This window comes from Panicum virgatum, chromosome 5N (genome assembly GCF_016808335.1).
Source record: "Panicum virgatum strain AP13 chromosome 5N, P.virgatum_v5, whole genome shotgun sequence".
Taxonomy (NCBI): Eukaryota; Viridiplantae; Streptophyta; class Magnoliopsida; order Poales; family Poaceae; genus Panicum; species Panicum virgatum.
Genome location: NC_053149.1, coordinates 36,629,360 through 36,651,776, shown reverse-complemented (window position 1 = coordinate 36,651,776; position 22,417 = coordinate 36,629,360).

Sequence of the window (22,417 nt, the reverse complement as noted above, 5' to 3'; positions counted from 1 at the left end):
CTGAGCTGCATTCGAAACCCAAAGCTTACATGCAACTCACACGAAGGTGAGTCCGGAGAGTACAACATTTCACAAATTCTTACATCACAGAGTCTTAACTTAAATATTACAAACCGAGTTTGAAATCTTAAAAAGGTACTTGAAATTCAAATTGAAAGTAGTTCAGAGTTCAACTGCAGCGGAAATAAAGCGAGTTCTAAACGACGATACAAGATGTCATGATGAATCCCGTACATGACATCACTCGGCATTGTCATCGTCGGCCGGAGTCGAATCCCATTCCACCGACCAACCAGGGGTAAAGTACACGGCCAAGTCAAGCTAACTACCTGATCTTCAAACGTATCACCTGAAAACAAAGTTGAGCCACAAGCAAGGCTGAGTATACTAATACTCAGCAAGGCTTACCCGACTAAGGGTATACTTAGCCCTTAATCTAGACATGCAAGGCTTTTGGCTTGAGGGGTTTGTTTTGCCGAGAAGCATTAAAGAGTAGATCCTTAATTTCAGGTTTTAGCTTCCAAATTCTAGTTCAATTAACCATCCTAGGTGAGCATCTATCCAATAGCATACATGGTGGGAAACAATTATCTTTCATCATCCAAACAACCATATTCATCATCAACATCTTTCACTTCTTACTGTATGTGGCAAAAGGGTTAAGAAGTCTCAATATCTGTGAGAGACGGACGATTCGAATTGAATTTGTTAACCTGGCCAGGCAGACCTAAACACACGCATGGGAACAGAGTCACCCACGCAACAGTTCCCTTCAATTCCCGCTTCACGGGACAGGCCCACCGCCCTCAAGTACAGCAGTATGATGACTCTGTACTCGCCATTAGCTAGATGTGAACGAGTTCAAGATGGTGGGGAGTATGTTCCGGCCTCGATTCAATCCAGTACTTAAGCTTACCGATTACCATATTCTCGGCATGTGGTTAGTACGTTCAAATGCTTAACCACCACTACCACACACTGCGGCGTTATCCATTTTCACTAAACAGACGGGGCATCACAAGTACCACAGCCCCGCCCGTGAGCCTTATAGTTGCAGTATGTAGTGGACATACAATTCCTATAAATTTCGCGAGTGACAGGAAATCACTCGACTTCTACCGAACCATTAGCCTAGCCAACTAGCGACCTAAACCAACTAGTGTTCAAGCATAGGTACCTAGGATCATGCAAATAAGGTTTCAATCAACTCCTGTAAACGTAAATGCACAAGTATATAGAAATATAAGCAGTTGCATAAATCTACAATAGATAGGAAATGCTCCGGGGCTTGCCTTGCTAAGCAAAATTAGCCTTAGGCTCTTCCGAACTTTGGTTCGGGTCTTCGGCGGCTTCAGTTAGATTAGCTTGGGCTTCACGCTGCTCACTCTCGGACTCCGGCACCGGCTCGTACGTACTGTCGGCAAGAGTAGTCGTCGAATCAACACGAGATGCATATGCATGAGTTTACGTGATGATCTCAATTCATGATTTAATTCACTATAAAGTTGCAAACCAACACAATTCCAGTTAAGTTGGAGATTATGTTCTCTTTATTGGGCAATCGTTTATAGAGTACTATCTAACATGATTTTATTCATAAAAGGACTAGGAGTTTGTTGTCTTTCATTTTCTTGACATGTAGAAATGGTATTTTTCTTAATTAACACTATACTAACATGTAACGCCATAACTAGGGTTACATATACTTTCTGGCACTGAAATTTTTATGCAAGGTACATATCTGAGTAACATGCCTACTGTGAAATTTTTAGCTAATTTCATTGAGCATATTAATTATTAAAAAGACATTAAACAGCTACTACTAGGAGCAAGATTCATTTATACAGAACAAACCATACAATTAAAGATGCTACAATTTTTACTGAGGATTCCTACTCTTATGTGGCGTCTACTGTTAATTTTTCAGATTTTATGGAGTAGTAAACATATCATGAAAAATAGAGAAACATATAGCTGTATGGATCAAAACTAATTTCCATAGACTGTTACACTAATTTCTAGAGGCTCAAACTTTACCAGAAGGATTTAGTACTCTAATAGAAGCTCTAGTAAAAATATGAGATTTTTTTCTATATAGAGAAACTATTTGTCTTTATTTAGTACATTTCTTCCTACCATAAATTATTTGGATAAGTTTGACTTAAGTAAAAATTTCCAAACTTTTTCTGAGGAATACATGAATCACAATAGAGCAACTGTAAAAGTTTCAGCTAATTGATATTAGCAGAACAATTTGTATAAATAAAAATATTTATCCTAGGCATAAAGCAAGGTCTATTAAAATCTATAGCTAGATTTGTCATATGGTCATGAAACTTTTACACCAAGCTACTCTATTTTCTACTATACCACTATCCAAAAATCACAGCCAGAACATGTATACAACATGAGATACAAATAAAATCTACTTATGTTTTTATTTTAAATAGAGAAAAAATATTGAGAAAATGAAAAGTGCATGTAACAAAGGTTGTAGATCTAGTCACAAGGATTCCAGAACAGTTGATTTTGCATTTTTCCGATTTTCCTACGAATTTATATCGATTTTACAAATTCGCTGTTTTTGAAAAGAAAAAGAAAAACAAAACCGGCTCTCGCATATATACCCCTGGAAAGTTTTGGGGACTTGCAAATAGGTCCCTGGCCGGACTTGGAGCAGGGGAGACGTCGGGCGGCCGAAATCCGGCGAGGTCACTCGCCGGCAGCGACGGGGAAGTGGGGGATTAGCACCAGGGCCTCAAGTGGAACCCGTAGGTGGTCTCGGTGTGCGCGGAGGCTGTAACACCCTAATTTAAATTCCAGCATTTAATGATAAATTTAATTGGCTTTATTTAATTTTCTAGGATTTAATTTGTTTAGCTTGCATTTAATCTAATTTTGTTCCACAAGTAATTAAAATTTTGTCTAAGTTCAACATGCATGTGCATTCATGCTGGTGCATTGTTTTATTTGGTTGAGTGCTAGGGTTTTGAATTCAAATTTGAATTTGATTTCAAATAGTTTTGAGTTGAGAGGGAAAAGGAGAAGAGAAAAGAAATAGGAGAAGGAAATCAGAAAGACCAAAACCCAACTCAGCAAAACAACCCAAACCCAGCAGGCCCGTTTCCCCTCGGCCCGCTCACCCCGCTCGCAGCCCAGTGCCAACACCGCGCGGCCTAGCTTTCCTCCTCCCGCGCTCAACCCGTGAGGCGCAAGGCCCAGCACAGCAGGCCATCCCTCCGCACGCGCGTCTCGCGCTCACGCGCGAGCGCAGACCCACCAGCCAGCAGCACACCGCTCCCACGCCGCGTCAACGCCGCAGTCTAGCGCACCGCGTTCCCGCTGACAAGGATGGCCCACAAGTCAGACCTTTCCTCTTCCTCCGCCCGCGATCCCCGCCCGAACTCTCTGCTCCGCTCCGCTTCGCTCCGCTCTGCTCCGCTCCGCTCACCTCGCCTCCCCGCTGCGCTGTGGACCTCCCCAACCCGCAGGACCCACCGTCCAGCGCCCTCCTTCTAGAAGCCGCTCGGGATCACGCCGAGCAGCGCATCTCCCACGCTCGCGCAACAACCCAAGAATCCCCGGCTGAGATTTCCGTCGGACTTCCTCCCCGGAAGCGCACGCCGAGATCCCGGTCGCCTCCTTTAAACGCCTGCGACCCCCCCTGCTCCCTCACACGCCATGCCGCCGCCACCTTCGCTCTCCAGCGCCGCCTGCAACCCTAATCCACACACCCCGCCCCTGCTCCACCGCGCAGAACCCCTGCGCCACCGTGCTCTCGCCGCCCCGCTGCACCACGAGCCAACACGGAGTAGGTCCTTACTTAGGAGCTTTGGATGTTCTTTTTCAATACATAGGTGAACATGAGACTCTCGACAACTACTCAGGGTACTAAGGAAAAATTGTTGTCTCGAGCAAGCGAGTAGAACCCGTCAAGTACTCGAGGCAACAAGTAGTGTGATTCCCTCAGTGGTCCAAGCAAGCGGGAGACTCGTGTCGACCTTTTAGAGTATCAATAACTTAACTATGCTCCTTGGGGAATTTTCCTAGTTGACCAGTTAGGATGGACCTCGCTTGGTCACCCAAGAAGCGTACAACTTTTATGAAGATATCCCCGACTACTCGATCCAGCGAGTAGCATGTCCTATACCAGGACTGGATTGGTTTCTAAAATAGAACTATTAGAATGAACTCGGTCGAGTTAACCAAGATGAAAATATTTTAGAAATATCCCAAACTTACTCGAGCGAGGCGAGTAAGGTGTCCTACCCAAGGACTGGAGTAATCTAATCAACAAGTCTGTTAGGGTCAACCTCGTTAGGTTACCCAATACAAAAATGTCGAAAGAATATCCAAAACCTACTCGAACCATCGAGTATGATGTCCTAACCAAGGACTGGAGTAACTCTTAGGACAAGTCTGTTAGGATGAACCCCGTCGAGTTATCCAAGACAAAAATGTCGCAAGAGTATCCAAAACCTACTCGAGCTAGCAAGTAGGGTGTCCTTAACCAAGGACTGGAGTAATCCTTAAGACAGGTCTGTTAGGATGAACCCCGTCGGGTTATCCAAGATGAAAATGTCAAAAGGATATCCAAAACCTACTCGAGCAAGCAAGTAGGGTGTCCTAACAAAGGACTGGAGTAACTCTTAGGACAAGTCTGTTAGGATGAACCCCGTCGAGTTATCCAAGACGAAAATGTCGGAAAGTATCCAAAACCTACTCGAGCCAGTGAGTAGGGTGTCCTTAACCAAGGACTGGAGTAATTCTTAGGGCAGATCTATTAGGATTAATCCCATCGGGTTATCCAAGATGAAAGTGCCGAAAGGAGTACTCGAAGTAAACCATAAAAACTACTAGGTTGCTGCTCTAGTGCTGAGCGTGGCTCAAAGTGGTATTTATGATGGGGTATGGGTCAGATGAGCGACAGCCAAGTAGTCGATTAATGAGGGAATCATCTTTTATTGAGGGTTTGCCGAAATTAAAAAGATTATAAAATGACAGACTCTGACTCTTAAGACCTACCCTTTGCCCGTTAGACGTGAGCAATGGTTTACATAGCTGAAAAAAGTATTCACTGGTAAACTAATCGATATAGTAGTCGAATAGATTATTGGTAAGGTCTCCTTTAGGAGTGGCACCCCAAGGTCCTTGCAGAGCGAGTTGCACTCAAAGATCGTATGAGAGCTCTTTGGATGCACGAAGCACTTGCGAAGGATTTGCCGAAATTAAAAAGATTGTAAAATGACAGACTCTGACTCTTAAGACCTACCCTTTGTCCATTAGACGTGAGCAATGGTTTACATAGCTGAAAAAAAGTATTCACTGGTAAACTAATCGATATAGTAGTCGACTAGATTATTGGTAAGGTCTCCTTTAGGAGTGGCACCCCAAGATCCTTGCGGAGCGAGTTGCACTCAAAGATCGTATGAGAGCTCTTTGGATGCACGAAGCACTTGCGAAGGAGCGTCTTGTTGATTCTGTCTCCGCCAAGAGATGTTTCTCCATGAGGTTGGGTGCGCGGCTTACCCTGGGGACGGGCACTTGTCGGCTTGTGCTTCTTGAAGGATGCGGAAGCATTTGTTGGGACTCTGTAGTTGGAAGAAGGGTTGTAAGCCTCTATTTCCTCACGCTCCTTTTTCCTTGAAATGATGACGTTGCGCGCATCGCGACCAACATTGATCACATTGCGGAGGTCGCAGTTGGAGTAGTCGTAGTTGTCGCCTTGCTGTTTCTGCTGGCGATTAGCGAGGCGCTGGCGCTTGAACGCCCTCTTCTGGTTAAGCAGGCGACGACGCTCATAAAGATCTTCTGCTAGGTGCTGCTCTTCCAATTGCACAGTGACCGTCACTGCTAGAGAAGGTGCAGGTGGATCTTGCTTGGTAGTAGCTTGGGCTTCTATGATCGTGGGGGAAGTAGTTTCCATGTTGTCGGAAAGATACTCGTCGAAATCATCAGAATTGTAGTCGTCGAGGTTGAGACGCTCCGTGGAGTCATCCTCAGGTTCATGGACTTCAAAGATGCGAACCATGAGGATTTCACGGAAAAGATCTTGGATTACTTGGTCTTATTTACTTTAGGTCGGATCTAGAGGAGTGCTCTGCTGGAAGGGTAGATCTGTTGGCTGAGAGCCGGAGGTGTTAGGATCTTGTGTCTCCTTCAGGCGCACTGTCCATCCTTGCGGTGTTGCATATATGACCAAGTTTGGGAGGGAGTCCTGATCGGACTTGGAATTCTTAGTCGAGTTGGACTCGATTTCTTTGCTGTATTGGATTAGATCGTCCAGCTCATCTTCCGAGTTGGAAGAGTACTCGGAGTCGGAATCGGTTAGTCCACCGATTTTAGTGTATGTGTGCTTTGGGTGAGCGAGAAGCGGAATGCCCATCTCTACGCGGAGGGCGTTCTCGTTCATCCAATGCAGCCATGATTGCGTGGGAGTCAGTCCTTCAGGCTCCTTTATCTAGGCTTTGTCGAAAATCGACTTGCTGGATTATTCTGTAGCTTTGGATTTTTGCTTTTCAAGTTTGGCCAGTTCCCAGAGTGTCAGCATACTGGGGTGGATGGGCCATAGTGTCCATGAATAAGTCGACGTTATCTGACCAATCTTCGAGGTCGTTGAATGGTTCAAAGTTGTTGAGGCTGTTCATGAACTGATCGAAGTCCTGATCGAACAGGGATTCGTCTTGTTGAGGAATCCGACTGTGAGCAGGTTTCGGTGAAGGATTCTGAGGTTTCTTGGAGAAAGACAGTCCCATCCGAACAAGCCGGGGGTTTGTCTTTCCAGATGCCCTGCAGATTCCTCCTCCCGATCTCTGCTTCTTATTCTGTAGAGTACTTTCAGCTATCTTAATGTAGTCGACGAGTGTAGAGTATACTCGATCGATGTAACACTCCAATTTAAATTTCAGTATTTAATAATAAATTTAATTGGCTTTATTTAATTTTCTAGGATTTTTTATGATTAGTCTTGCATTTAATCAAATTTTATTTCACAAGGAATTAAAAATTTTCTAGGTTTAAACATGTTTGTGCATTCATGCTGGTGCATAGTTTTATTTTGGTTGACTGCTTAGGGTTTGGATTCAAATTTCATTTGAATTCAAATAGTTTGAGTGGAGTTTGAAAAAGAAAAGGAGAAAGGAAAATAGGAAAAACCAAACCGGGCCGAATCACTCTCTCTCGGCCCAGCAGCCCAGTCCCGCTGGCCCAACCCACTCCCCTTCCCTTTCCGCGCTCGCCCCGGCCCAGTCCAGCGCCAGCAGCCAGCTCCCATCCTCGCGCGCCCGCACGTCACCCGTTCCCTCCTCCGTCTCGCTGGCGTCCCGGCCCCACCTGCCGATGCCACTCGTCCGCTCGTCAGCGCCCCTGTGCCACTAACCGCCTAGGCCCACGCGCTAGCCCTCCTGTTCGCCGCGCGTTCGCTTCGCCCGCTGCCCGCTCTGGCCCACCAGTCAGGCCCTTCTTCCCCGCCGTAATGCCCGCTCGCGCCCTCGCCCACGCAGCTCGGCCCCGCTCACCCCGTCTCTGCCCGTGGATTGACCTCGACCCCGCAGACCCACCGGACAATCGCCCGCACACCCGGATCCTTCTAGAAGCTCCACCCGAGCCCGTATCACGCCAGGCCGTTGCACGATCAGCTCCTCACGCACACGGATCGCAGCCGCAATCACCGCAGCGCCCCCGCCCGGCACGGCCGCCCAAGATCCCCGGACCCCTCCTTAAGTGGCTCGTGACCCCCTCCTGCGAGCCACGATGCCACACCACAGCCGCCGCACCAAACCCTAGCCGTCGCCTCCGCATTGGTCCGCCGCGCAGAGCTCTCTGCGCCGCCGTGGAGACGCCGACCCGCAGCCCATTAGCCCCTGACAACCCCTGCCGAAGCTTCGCCGTAACTCCAGCAAGCCCCCTGCAGCCCTTGCACCGGCCCTAGCCCTTTGCATCGCCGGAATTGTGCCGGACTGCCCGAAGGTGAAGGTTCCTGCGCCGCCGCGATTTCCTCGCCGCCGGCGATCCCTGAGCCCCCCTGACCCCCGTGCCATCTTTGCAGGAACCCTGCGCATCGATCCGTGGAGCCAAGGAGTCCCGAGGACCCCGGAGCAACCTCTCCTCGAACGCCGGTCGACGCCACGCCGCCGGACTCCAACGCCGGCAACTCTGCCCGGCCTTCCAGTCTGATTCCACGCACGGTGAGCACCACCCCAACCCCCTGATGTTTTTGCGCTAGATGCCGTAGGCCGTGAGCACCACCCCAACCCTCTAGGTGCCAGCACACTGCACGCCGGCGACCCAGCGCCGCCGTGCCACGGCGAGCCCTCGCTGCGCTACACGAGAGGCCCTGCAGAGCGTACCAAAGGGTGTGCCGCGCCTTGCGCGTGCTCCCTAACCCCTTTGCGAACACACCCCGGCACTGACACAGCATGAACGCCGCACGCCGGCGGGTTACCGATGCCCAGAGCCGCCGCTGCCGTCGCAACCGCCACTCAGAACCATGCCGAGCCCAGCTTAGAGCCCAGGCGAATCACGCATGCCGCGTAGTCCATCCTAGACTCAAAGCCCGGTTGATTTGACCCCCGGAGGGCCGAGTTCGGCCATCTCCGGTGAGCCTCCGCCGCGGGAGCGTCGTCTCCGGCGACTCGCGCCACCGCCCCGCGCGCCCAACCGACCTCAGCCGCCCAATCTTGATCCAACGGACAGAAACACCCGAGCCCGAGTCAATCCAGGCGGATAACAGTAAGCCTTGGTGTTTTTGCTAAAGAGACCCTGCGTTTTCCGGAAATTAACCCGCGGTCCTAACCGGTGTAAAAGTAATTACATCCAGGCCCTGTTTTATTCGCTTAGACCCCTGAGCTTTCTAGATTTTGAACCCGCAGTCCAGCCCGGTTGTTTTAGCCGCGTTCTAGCTCCGTTTTAGGTGTTCTTTATGTCCACACGATCGTTGTAACGCGTAGAATAGTTCTAGCTCAGTTTTGGTTGCTGTTTTTATGTATTGTTGTACTGTTTCTTAGTGTTTGCCTTTGGTTGCATGTATGTGTATGTGCTGGACTTGTTTTGGTGTTGCGATCGTGAGTAGACGTTGATCTATCTGAGGACTACCAGGAGCCATCTTCAGGGCAGTTTGAGCAGCAGGAGAACTTTGAGGAAGGCAAGTATAACATGAACACCACCTATCACTTTTAAATACATTTTCATATTGCATTTTAATACTGTATGCCTATAAGGACTTTCCTAGCCACTTTATATCATTTATATATATCCCTTAGGTTGCATTTTGGTTAGTTGTGCTAGGTGCCGCGCTATAACACACTTGGTCCTTTTAATTAATTTGATTAATGGTATATGCAACTCAATTCTGAGAGTGGCCCTCTGTGCGGTGTACTTGAGTGGCGCACGTCTCGTTAAAATATGTTTTGTTAGAAACATGGTTTAGGGGGCCAGCACGGTGCTTAGTTCTGTGTTGGCCACTCTCCATAAGGACCGGTTCATAAAGCGACAACCTGGGACAACAGCGCTACCACAAGACTGGAATGGAACGGTCTTGGCTTACTAATTAGGTCATTTTGGTTCGGGAGTAACTTACCGACGGGGCAAGAGGAAGGGTGAGCTTCAATGGTCCCAGCGCTACGAGGCTTGGTCTGTGTTATCTTGTACCCCCTCGAGGTGGGCCCCATCGTTACGGAGCCTGAATCCTTAGCGGTTACACCTTACCAACGTGGTCCTTTGTAACGGCCTCATAGTGTGCTTGCTAGCCATCTCACCTAAGGAAGTGTGATGAACAACTAGCGTAGCTAACAACTTGTGGGTAAAGATGAGCAACCTCTGCAGAGTGTAAAACTGGTATACTAGCCGTGCTCACGGTCATGAGCGGCCCAGATCCTCCTTTTGATTAGTGGGGTTAACTTCCTTTGATTAGGGGGGTTCCCCAGGTGGTTTGGTTTGGCATAGTTCTCAGTAGTATCATAATTAATTCTGATTAATTACTATGTAACTGGGGTATGGTAACTCATCAACTTGTAGTAAATAGCTTTAATAAAATTTTGCCAAGATTAAAAGCTAATGCTGTTGAGTCAGCCAACCTTAGAGCCTCATAGCTTGTGTTATACTTGTTGAGTACAAGTTGTGTACTCACTCTTGCCTACTCTACTCTTTTTTCCCTTGTTCTTTTTGGGGATACTCTACTGCTGCTCAGTTCCTGCCGACACGAGGGAGTTCACCCAGAGCTACCAGGAGTACGAGGACTTCTAGGCGGTCGTCTCCCAGTCGACGTCCCTGTGGTGCCCAGCTTCGACGAGAGTTTACGTATATGTTTTTACGCTTCCGCTGTATCAGACATTTTTGTCATTCATGTAATAAATAACATTCGTACTCACTTTATTATATCTTTTTATGTGATATGTGCTGTGATATATTGTTCATTCTGTTGTATATACGTGTGACTTGATCCTGGCACGTATATGATTGCTCGGTTTATGTCCTTTTGGAAATCGGGTGTTACAGAGCGGTATCAAAGCCATATCGACTGTAGGACGAATGCCTAGATAGAACTGGTCGAGTTTTAGGTCTTCTTCTCTCTAAGCCTTGTCTGCTGAAACTATTTTGCTATTATATTCCTTGAATTCTAAGATTTTACTCGTCTTGCCTTGATTTCTCTCTATAGAATAGTTTCCATAGATTCTGGCCTGAAGTAAGTCGACTGACCATCATAGGTGTAAGCTAAATGACCCTTTATAATAGTGCGATTGAACGTTCTGCGACGCGTTGTGTTAGTCGAGTCGTGTGCTAAACTCGACTAAAGTGTGAACTTTTGAATGCTTGTTATTATGCAAATGTTTGATTTGGATTTTTGGTTGATTGCATAGCTTAGTAGTTAAATTTGTTTAATGAAAATCTGTCTTAAGTTAAAGTTTAATTAATTAATAAAATAAGTTAGATCGTTGGGGTTAAACTATGCACTCTATCTTGTCTACTTTATCATGCCTAAGTCTTCCTTGCAGAAAGATATCATATCCGTCTGAAATTATTTCTGCAATATCTTTGCTCATACATCTTTTGTTCAAATTAGATGGTGAACACCAGGAGCACCGGTTCCGGTTCTGGCCAGCAGGGATAGAACAACCAGGGTACAGGAATGCCGATGCCTCCACCCTTGACTCTGGAGCAGTTCTTCCAGCTCCAGATGCAGATGATGGCCACCCTGAACAACACTGTTCAGGCACTGCAGCAGGTCCACGCTCAGCCGCCGCCTCCGCCTCCACCACAGCAGCCCCGCGACAGGCCCGCGGAGTTTCTGAGGGGTCACCCGCCGACGTTCTCCCACACGTCTGACCCACTCTAGGCGGACGACTGGCTCCGTGCAGTGGAGCGTCAGTTGGACATCGCCCAGTGCGATGATCGGGAGCGTGTCTTGTAAGCAACAGGACAGCTGCGAGGGGCAGCTTTGGACTGGTGGGAGTCCCACAGGATTCAGGACCGCGAGACTTTCACCTGGATCCAGTTCCGGGAGCGGTTCCGCAGCCACCACGTCCCCGCAGGCGTGATGAAGACGAAGAAGAAGGAGTTCCTTGCGCTTAAGCAGGTAAACTCAGATATAATCCTTCAGCATTTCCTTTTGAGCTAAGACCTCTCTTATTCTATCCTTTTGAAACAGGAAAAGCTAAGCTAATCCTTCATCATACATCCTTCTTTTTCACTTTGGGGGACTATGACGGTGACGGAGTACTTTGACCGTTTCCTTCAGCTCGCTCGCTATGCCCCTGCCGAGGTCGCGGATGACCACGACAAGCAGGAGCACTTCATGGAGGGTCTTGAGGACTACATCCAGTACGCACTGCTCAACCTCCGCTTCGGCGACTTCAACCATCTGGTTGACAACACGCTCAACATAGAGCGCAAGCACCGGGAGATGGAGGATAAGAAGAGGAAGATCACTCCAGTTGCTTTCGGCACCAACACCCGTCCTCGCCTCCAGCTGCCCCAGTAGTACCAGCAGCAATAGCAGTACCGGCCTCCCCAGTAGTACCAGCAGTGGCCGCAGCAGTACTCGCCTCGACAGCAGCAATAGGCGGGGCAGGGCCCGAGGTTTCCGGCACCTCCGGCTCGTGCCGCTCCCCCAGCTCCGCCAGTAACTCAGGCTCCACGTCAGGTAGCTCCTCCTGCCGGATAGCAGGCTCCAGCACCTCCTCGCGCGTGCTATCACTGCGGCCAGCCGGGGCACTACGCCAACTCTTACCCTCGGAAGGCGCAGGCGGGACAGCAGGGGTGCCCAGCTCAGCCCAGGGTGCCACTTCAGGGGAGGGTGAACCACGTGCAGAGGCGGAGCTACCCATCACGCAGGGTGGGGCAGCTGCCCCAGCTAACTCCAAAACAAGTAGTCAATAGTTACCAGTTAAAACACAAAACTGCGCATGGTCTAGTGGTAAGAGGTGCACATGTTGTCTAAATGAGATAGAACCTTAAATAGTGGAGTTTTTCTCTCTTCCTTGACCTTACCAATCTGTGTTTCCTCTTTACCCAGCTCAGATGTCAGCAGAACAAAAAGATCTTGGAGACAGTGCAATGGGTGATGGTGAGAAAACTTGCCAGTGTTGCCAATTCTATGGTGTTCCTTGTCATCAAGTTTGTGCAACTGAAGATGAAGCCACAACTAGGAGGAACCAGAGGTTGTTCTCCAGTACAAAGAGAAAGAGGTCTCGTCAAGAGCAGCTAGCAGATGATTCCCTTTTCCTTGATGGTCCATCGTTCGATGAGCTACAGACCATCTAGAAGAGAAAGGATCATGAGTGCTCTGGAGATACACAGGTAAAGAACCAAGCACTCTATGATTATGTTGATGGGTTGACTATCACTATGAATGTGATCCAGCCACACAGCCGCAAGGAGTCCAAAGAGCAAGCAGCAGAAATAATACAAGATGTGATGTTAAGTTCACAAGGAGGTCAACCAATTAGCGCCATTCACCATCACCGTATGTGCTACAAATGCGGGCAAAAAGGTCATTATGCCAAAAGTTGTCCAGCACCTCAGGCTCCACGGCAGGCAGGACAGCAGGGGCGCCCAGCCCAACCCAGGGCGCCACGACAGGGGAAGGTGAACCACGTGATGGCCGAGTCTGCGGCCGAGGCTCCTAACGTGGTTATTGGTACGTTCATGGTCAACTCTCATCCAGCTACGGTGCTTTTTGATACTGGTGCTACTCATTCTTTCATTTCCAAGTCATTTGCCGAGCAGCATCGTATACCAGTTTCATGTATGAGGACAGCTATGGTAGTTACCTCACCTGGGGTCAGATACACACATGCTCTATATGCTCCAGAGTTAGTATTGTCATAAGGGGGGCAGAATTCCGCACTGGTTTGATCGTCATTGATTCCTCAGGGATAGATGTGATTTTGGGCATGGAGACCCTTACCAGATGGGGAGTCCGTATTGATTGTGCTCAGCAGACAGTTCACTTGTCAGCATCTGATGGCCAAGAGGCGACAGTCAGTACTACAGAGCCTTCTGGTTTTCTTCATCAGATGGAGGCTAGACCCACGGATGGTATTCGCGTGGTGCCTGACTTTCCGGATGTCTTTCCGGAGGACTTGCCAGAAGAAGGGAGAGGAGTTGATGAAGACCTATCCTGATCTCTTTGCTAGCCAGCCCAGAATCTCGGGACGAGATTCCTGTAAGGGGGTAGGATTTGTAACACCCTAATTTAAATTTCAGTATTTAATAACAAATTTAATTGGCTTTATTTAATTTTCTAAGGTTTATTGTGTTTAGTGTTGCATTTAATTTAATTTTTGACCCTCAAGTAATTAAAATTTATCATAGGTTTAATTTTGTTGTTGTATTCATGCTGATGCATAGTTTTTAATTGAGTGAGTGTGGTTTGAATTCAAATTTGTATTTGAATTCAAACTTTGTTTGTTTGTTTTAGAAATAGATGTAGAAATAGAAAAGGGAAAACCAAAACTCAAACCCAAAACCCAGCCCAAAAATCCCAAACCCAGCAGGCCCACCTTCCCTTTTTCCTTTCCCGCTCAGCCCAGCCCGCACGTCCCTCTTCCCTTTCCCCGAAGCCCAGCTCGCCCTTCGCCCTGAAGCCCAGCAAACCGCACGGCCCGGCCTCTTTTTTTTTCCTTCTCCCGTGCAGCCCGATCCACTGCTCCGTCGCGGAGTCGCTCGCACCCCCTCTATCTCGCTGACAGCACCGGGCCCGCACGCCAGTGTCGCCCCGCGCCCCGCGCCCGCACCGCACACTCGCCCGTAGGCCGGCTGACAGCTCTGGCCCGCGTGTCAGCCTCCATCCGCCCGCGCCTGCGCGTCACCCGCTCACCCTGCGCCCTCGCTGACCGCCCAGTCCCACGCGCCAGCGCCCCTCTTCCTTCTTCTTCCCCGCGACGACCGGTCTCTGATCCACTCCGCCCTGTTCCGCTCCGCTCGGGCCGCCTCTGCGCTGTGGGCCACCCTGGCTCTTGCAAGCCCACCGGTCAGCGCCACCGCAACCTCCTCATCTAGAAGCCATGCTCCGCGCCCGGGATCACGCCGAGCGGTTGGCGTGATCCGCTTTCCCCGCCGAGTAGCACCCGGCCGTGATCTCCGCCTTGACAGCGCCAGGCACGCACGCCCAGGAACCCGGGGTTCCTTTATTTGGTGCCCGCGGACCCTCCTGCGCCCCATTCCCATCTACGGCCGCCGCCCCGAAACCCAGCGCCGCTGCCCTGTTCCGATCCGCCGTGCCCCGTGCGCTGCGCCACCGCGAAACCACCGTCCAGCAGCACCTCCGCCCTTGCCAAGCATCCCAGGAGCCTCGCCTTGCCGCCAGGACGCCCCTCGAGCCCTCCATACTCGACCACACCCCTTGCATCGCCGGAATCGCGCCAAGCCCCCAATTCCGGTAATCACCGAGCTCCAAGCAATTTCTCACCACCGGTCACTCTCTGGTCCCGCTGACCCCCTGGTTTGCTCCGCAGCTTCGCCTCGAGTCCTGCCGTGAGGTCCAGAAGCCCGGAGATGCCTTCCTTCGACCCCACCCTCGAGCTCCGCCCAGCGCCGCCGCCGGTCCTCGTCGCCGGCAACCCTGCGCTGCTACTTCGGCCACCACGAGCCATCGGTAAGAGCCCCCGTGCCTTCCCGATCCTTTTGCGCTGGATGTAGTAGGCCGTAGCGCCCCCTAAGTGCCGGAGCACCACACGACCGGCGCTTTGCCGCCGCCTGCATCGCGACCTCGCCGTGGCAAATCCTTTGTGTTGCGTTTTAGCCGTGCGCGTGCCTCGCGTAGGCCCTGCGCACGCGCGTAGACCCTTTCCAACCCCGGCCTGAGCCTAGCAGAGCGCGAACGCTCGCTCGCCGGCGGGCGCCGCCGCAGAGGCCCGCCCCACCGCCGCGCACGCCGTCCCGAGCTCCAATCCCCCCGTCCTGAGCACGCAGGTGGACCACGCGTGCTGTTCTTGAGCTCCTAGGCCAAATCCCGGGCCAAACCATGCACGGGAGCGCCATTTTGGCCTGCTCGGGCGAACTCGCCGCCGCGGAGCCGCGCTCCGGCGACCTGCGCCGCCGCCCCACCCGCCAAGCCTGCCCTGGCCACCCGATCAGCAGTCGACGGTCTAGATTAGATCTAGAACCAAGCCGCCTCGAGCCATTAGATCAAGATCTGACGATCCACATGCGAAGATACCGGTTCGCTGGCCTTTTTGCTAAAGAGCCCTCGGGCTTTCGCTGAATCAACCCGCGGTCCTGATCTATTCAAAAATAATTACAGTTTGGCCCAAAATTTTTGCACAGGCCCCCCTGATCTTTTTAGATATATAACCCGCCGTCCACAGCTGGCTTTTTCACGAGTTAGACCCTAGAGTTTTAGTTTAATTATGTTTAGGCCCTCGGTTTTTGCAGAAAACCCTCTGGAACTTAGTTTTTCTCGCAGATAAGCCCCTGAACCTTGTTTTTAGCCTAGATTATGTGTTTTTGCTCCATTTTAGGCGTTCTTTATATCCACGCGATCGTTGTAATGCGTAGAATAGTTTTAGACTAGTTTAGTGTGCTGTTTTTATGTATTGATGTACTGTTTCTTAGTTTTTGTTAGTGTTTGCTTGTATGCTTATTATTGTGCTTTGTTTTGGCCATGTGTTCGTGAGTAGACGTTGATCCATCTGAGGAGCCCCAGTACCAGTACCAGGAGCAGCCATCTTCCGAGCACTTTGAGTAGCAGCCAGAGCAGTACGAGGAAGGCAAGTGTAACATGAACAACCTATCACTTTTAAATACATTTCCATACTGCATTTTAATATTGTATGCCTATAAGGACTTTCCTAGCCACTTTATATCCTTTATATATATCCTTGGGTTGCATTTTGGTTAGTTGTGCTAGGTTGCTGCGCTATAACACATTCTGGTCCTTTTTAATTAATTTGATTAATGGTTTACTTGAACTTAATTCTGAGCGTGGCCCTCTGTGTGGATGAGTGGCTCACGTCTCATTAAAAGATGGTTTTTGTAGAAACATGGTTTAGGGGGCCAGCACGGTGCTTAGTGCTTGGTTGGCCACTCTCCATAAGGACCGGTTCATAGAGCGACAACCTGGGACAACAGCGCTACCACAAGGCTAGAATGGGATAGACTTGGCTTACTAATTAGGTCTTTTTGGTTTGGAGTAACTTACCTGCGGGGCAAGAGTAGTAAGCTTCAATGGTCCCTGCTCCTCCGGCTGGTCTGTGCTTGGTTTGTGTACCTATGCTTGTACCCCTGTGAGGTGGGCCCCATCGTCGCTGACCTAACTCTCGCGGTTACGCCTTACCAACGAGATTCTTTGTAAAGGCCTCGTAGTGAGTCGCTAGTCATCTCACCTAAGGAAGTGTGATGAACAACTGGCGTAGCTCACGACTTGTGGGTAAAGATGTGCAACCTCTGCAGAGTGTAAAACTGGTATACTAGCCGTGCTCACGGTTACGAGCGGCCCAGATCCTCCTTTTGATTAGTGGGGTTAGCCCCTTCCGACGAGGGGGTGCCTCTCGGGGTTCACCTTGGTGGCATGGTTTCGGGTTGGTTCTCAGTAGTAACATGTTTAATCTTGATTAATTACTATGTAACTGGGTTAATGGTAATTCATCAACTCATAGTAAATAGCTTTAATAAAATTTTGCCAAGACTTAAAAGCTAATGCAGTCAGTCAGCCAGCCTAGAGCCTCATAGTTTGTGTTATACATGTTGAGTACAAGTTGTGTACTCACTCTTGCCTCTTCTCTACTTTTTCCTCTTGGCTACGCTACTGCTGCTCAGTTCCTGCCGACACGAGGGAGTTCGTCCAGCGCTACCAGGACTACGAGGACTTCTAGGTGTTCGTCTCCCAGTCGACGTCCCTGTGGCGCCCTGCTCAGTTTCGGAGAGCTTTTACCGTATTTTTTGTACTTCGCTTCCGCTGTATCAGACATTTTGTCATTAATGTAATAAATAACATTCGTATTTCGATTTATTATGTCTTATTCGTGATATGTGCTGTGATATACTGTTCATTCTATTGTATATACGTGTGACTTGATCCTGGCACGTATATGATTGCTCGGTTTATGTCCTTTTATAAACCGGGTGTTACACTGGTTCACTCCTGTTTCCTTATTTTTGAGTGTTATTTTCAAATCAATGTAATATATAATTATATATAATATATTACACTAGTATTTTTTTTGCTATTCTCTAATGAGATATATCCTCTTAGATTTATTACACATAGTCACATATAATCATATATTACACTAACTCATTTGTTCTTCAAATTTACAAGTTGATATTGATTGAATTAATGGATTATATTAATAATTTATTACACTAGTATTTTTTTGCTATTTTCTAATGAGATATATCCTCTTAGATTTATTACACATATTCACATATAATCATATATTACACTAACTTATTTGTTCTTCAAATTTACAAGTTGATATTGATTGAATTAATGGATTATATTAAGGTGGTATTTTCTGCTATCCTCTAATGAGATATACCCTCTTAAATCAATCTTTTGATTTATTACATAGTAGATATTCATGTATGTCTTATGCAATGTCATTAAAAAAATGTGCTTATAGTGATTTAATATTTAGATTTATTACAGAGTAAATATTCATGTATTCTATACGATGGGAGTTGAGATCCCATATTGTTTGCCCCCCGAGTCAGTATAGCCATAAGGGGGGCAAAGTTCAATGCTAATCTGATGGTGCTAGACACTAAGGGTATTAATGTGATCTTGGGAATCGATACTCTTGCCAAGTGGGGAGTCAGAATTAATTGTGCTCAGCGGACAGTTCACTTGTCAGCATCTGATGGCCAGCAGGTCACAGTCAGTGCTTCAGAGCCCTCGGGGTTTCTTCATCAAATGGAGGCTAGACCCACGGACGGTATTCGCGTGGTGTATGAATTCCCGAATGTCTTTCCGGATGATCTGCCAGGTATGCCGCCTGAACGCGACATTGAGTTTTCTATTGATCTCTTGCCTGGCACAACTCCTATTGCAAAGCGGCCCTACCGTATGGCACCTATAGAGCATGAGGAAGTCAAGAAGACCATTGATGAGTTGCTAGCCAAGGGCTATATCCGTCGTAGCTTTTCTCCTTGGGCTTTTTCGTTGTTGTTAGTAGATAAGAAGGATGGTTCGAAGAGAATGTGCGTCGATTATCGGGATCTGAACACAGTTACCATCAAGAACAAGCATCCACTGCCCCGTATTGAGGATCTTTTTGACCTACTTCGGGTGCTTGTGTATTCTCGAAGATTGATCTGCGTTCGGGTTATTTTCAGTTGAGGATCCGTCCCGAGGATATTCCGAAGACGGCATTCACCTGCAAGTACGGGCTGTATGAGTACACAGTCATGTCTTTCGGCCTGACTAATGCCCTGGCTTTCTTCATGCACCTGATGAACATGGTTTACATGGATTATCTGGATGTCTTTGTGGTGATCTTTATTGATGATATTCTGATCTTTTCCAAGTCAGAGGCAGAGCATGAAGTTCATCTAAAGCTCGTGTTGCAGAGATTGAGGGAGCATCAACTGTATGTTAAGTTCAGCAAGTGCGAGTTCTGGATTGACGAGGTTCCATTCCTCAGTCATATCATCTCCAAGGGAGGCATTGCAGTTGATCCGAGCAAGGTGAAGGATGTGCTCGAGTGGGAGACACCGCAGACGGTGAAGGAAGTCTGGTCATTCTTGGGCTTAGCAGGATATTATCGGAGGTTCAATGAGAATTTCTCCAAAATCGCGAAGCCCTTGACTTCTTTGCTAGAGAAGAATGCGGATTTCATATGGACTGATGAGCGTCAGATGGCATTCGATGAGTTGAAGAAGAGGCTTACTACAGCACCAGTCCTTACTCTACCAGACCAGAGCAAGAGGTTCATGGTGTATTGTGATGCTTCGAAGGATGGTCTTGGTTGTGTTCTGATGCAGAAGGGCAGAGTGATTGCTTATGCTTCACGGCAATTACATCGGCATGAACTGAACTATCCCACTCATGATCTTGAGTTAGCCACAGTTGTGCATGCTCTGAAGATTTGGAGGCATTACTTGTACGGGCAGCAGTGTGATATCTACACTGATCACAAGAGCCTCAAGTATATTTTCACGCAGAATGAGCTGAACATGCGGCAGAGGAGATGGTTAGAGCTGGTCAAGGATTATGACCTGGAGATTCACTATCATCCGGGTAAGGCCAATGTTGTGGCAGATGCTCTGAGCAGAAGAAGCTATGTCAACATGGCCGTGGCTTTCTAGATGCCTCCAGAGTTATGCAAGGAGTTTGAGCAGTTGAGTCTGGGTTTCTTGCATCATACTTCGAGTGCAGCATTCGAGGCAGAGCCCACTCTAGAGGCAAAGATCCGGTAGCATCAGAAGGAAGATGAGAAGTTGCAGGAGATTCGTGAGTTGCTCAAGAAAGGCAAGGCTCCTCATTTCAGAGAGAATGATCAGGGTACCTTGTGGTACAAGAATCAGATCTGTGTGCCAGATGTGAAGGATCTCAGGAAGTTGATCCTGAGCGAGCCTCATGATACAGCGTATTCCATTCATCCGGGCAGTACCAAGATGTACTATGATCTTAAGGAACGATTCTGGTGGTATGGGATGAAGCGTTCCATTGCAGAGTATGTGGCTATTTGCGACACCTGTCAGCGTGTCAAGGCTGAGCATCAGAGGCTAGCAGGTCTGTTATAGCCATTGAAGATTCCAGAGTGGAAATGGGAGGAGATCACTATGGACTTCATTGTTGGGTTGCCTCGTACTCAGAAAGGGTACAACTCCATATGGGTAGTAGTGGATTGTTTGACGAAGGTTGCTCACTTCATTCCGGTGAACACTACTTACTCCGGTGCCAGACTTGCAGAGTTGTACATCTCCCGAATTGTCTGTTTGCATGGTGTGCCCAAGAAGATCATATCTGACAGAGGATCGCAATTCACTTCACGGTTCTGGGAGCAGCTCCATGATTCATTGGATACGAAGCTGCGCTTCAGTACCGCCTATCATCCTCAGACAGATGGGCAGACAGAGAGAACCAACCAGGTGTTGGAAGATATGTTGCGAGCCTGTGCTATTCAGTATGGTACTAGTTGGGATAAGTGCCTGTCGTATGCTAAGTTTTCCTACAACAACAGCTACCAGGCCAGTCTGAAGAAGTCCCCATTTGAGGCATTGTATGGCAGAAAGTGCAGGACTCCTCTTTATTGGGATCAGATTGGTGAGAAGCAGCTATTTGGCCCTGACATTATAGAAGATGCAGAGCAGATGGTACAGACTGTGCGGGAGAATCTGAGGATTGCACAGACTAGGCAGAAGAGCTATGCAGATGGCAAATGGAGGGACCTGACCTTCAGCGTTGATGATTATATATATCTGAAGGTGTCACCGATGCGAGGAATCCGCAGGTTTAATGTCAAGGGGAAGCTAGCACCTCGGTATATTGGTCCATTCAAGGTGCTAGAGAGGAAAGACGAAGTTGCTTATCGCCTGGAGTTGCCTACCAACCTCTCTGGAGTGCATGATGTCTTCCATATTTCTCAGTTGAAGAAGTGTCTACGAGTACCTGAGGAGCAGGCACCACTGGATGGGTTAGATGTGCAGGAAGATCTGACCTACACTGAGCATCCGGTGAAGATTCTGGAGACATCAGAGAGGGTTACACGGAACAAGCGCATCAAGATGTGCAGAGTTCAGTGGAGTCATCACAGTGAAGCTGAGGCAACATGGGAGCGAGAAGATGAGCTGAGGAAGACTTATCCAGATCTCTTTGCAAGCCAGTCCAGCTGAATCTCGGGGACGAGATTCCTATAAGGGGTTAGGGTTTGTAACACTCCAATTTAAATTTCAGTATTTAATAATAAATTTAATTAGCTTTATTAAATTTTCTAGGATTTATTATGATTAGTCTTGCATTTAATCTAATTTTATTTCACAAGGAATTAAAATTTTTCTAGGTTTAAACATGTTTGTGCATTCATGCTGGTGCATAGTTTTATTTTGGTTGACTGCTTAGGGTTTGGATTCAAATTTCATTTGAATTCGAATAGTTTGAGTGGAAAACCCAAACTGAGCCGAATCACTCTCTCTCTCGGCCCAGCAGCCCAGTCCCGCTGGCCCAACCCACTCCCCTTCCATTTCCGCGCTCGCCCCGGCCCAGTCCAGCGCCAGCAGCTAGCTCCCATCCTCGCACGCCCGCATGTCACCCGTTCCCTCCTCCGTCTCGCTGGCGTCCCGGCCCCACCTACCGACCCCACTCGTCCGCTCGTCAGCACCCCTGTACCACTAACCGCCTAGGCCCACGCGCCAGCCCTCCTGTTCGCCACGCGTTCGCTTCGCCCGCTGCCCGCTCTGGCCCACCGGTCAGGCCCTTCTTCCCCACCATAATGCCCACTCGCGCCCTCGCCCGCGTAGTTCGGCCCCTTTGACCCCGTCTCTGCCCGTGGACCGACCTCGACCCCGCAGACCCACCGGACAATCGCCCGCACTCCCGGATCCTTCTAGAAGCTCCACCCGAGCCCGGATCACGCCAGGCCGTTGCGCGATCCGCTCCTCACGCACACGGATCGCGGCCTCAATCACCACAACGCCCCCACCCGGCACGACCGCCCAAGATCCCCGGACCCCACCTTAAGTGGCCTGTGACCCCCTCCTGCGAGCCACGACGCCACACCACAGCCGCCGCACCAAACCCTAGCTGCCGCCTCCGCATTGCTCCGCCGCGCAGAGCTCTTTGCACCGCCGTGGAGACGCCGACCCGCTGCCCGTTAGCCCCTGACAACCCCCGCCGAAGCTTCGCCGTAGCTCCAGCAAGCCCCCTGCAGCCCTTCCACCGGCCCTAGCCCTTTGTGTCGCCGGAATTGCGCCGGACCGCCCGAAGGTGAAGGTTCCTGCGCCGCCGCGATTTCCACACCGCCGGCAATCCCTGAGC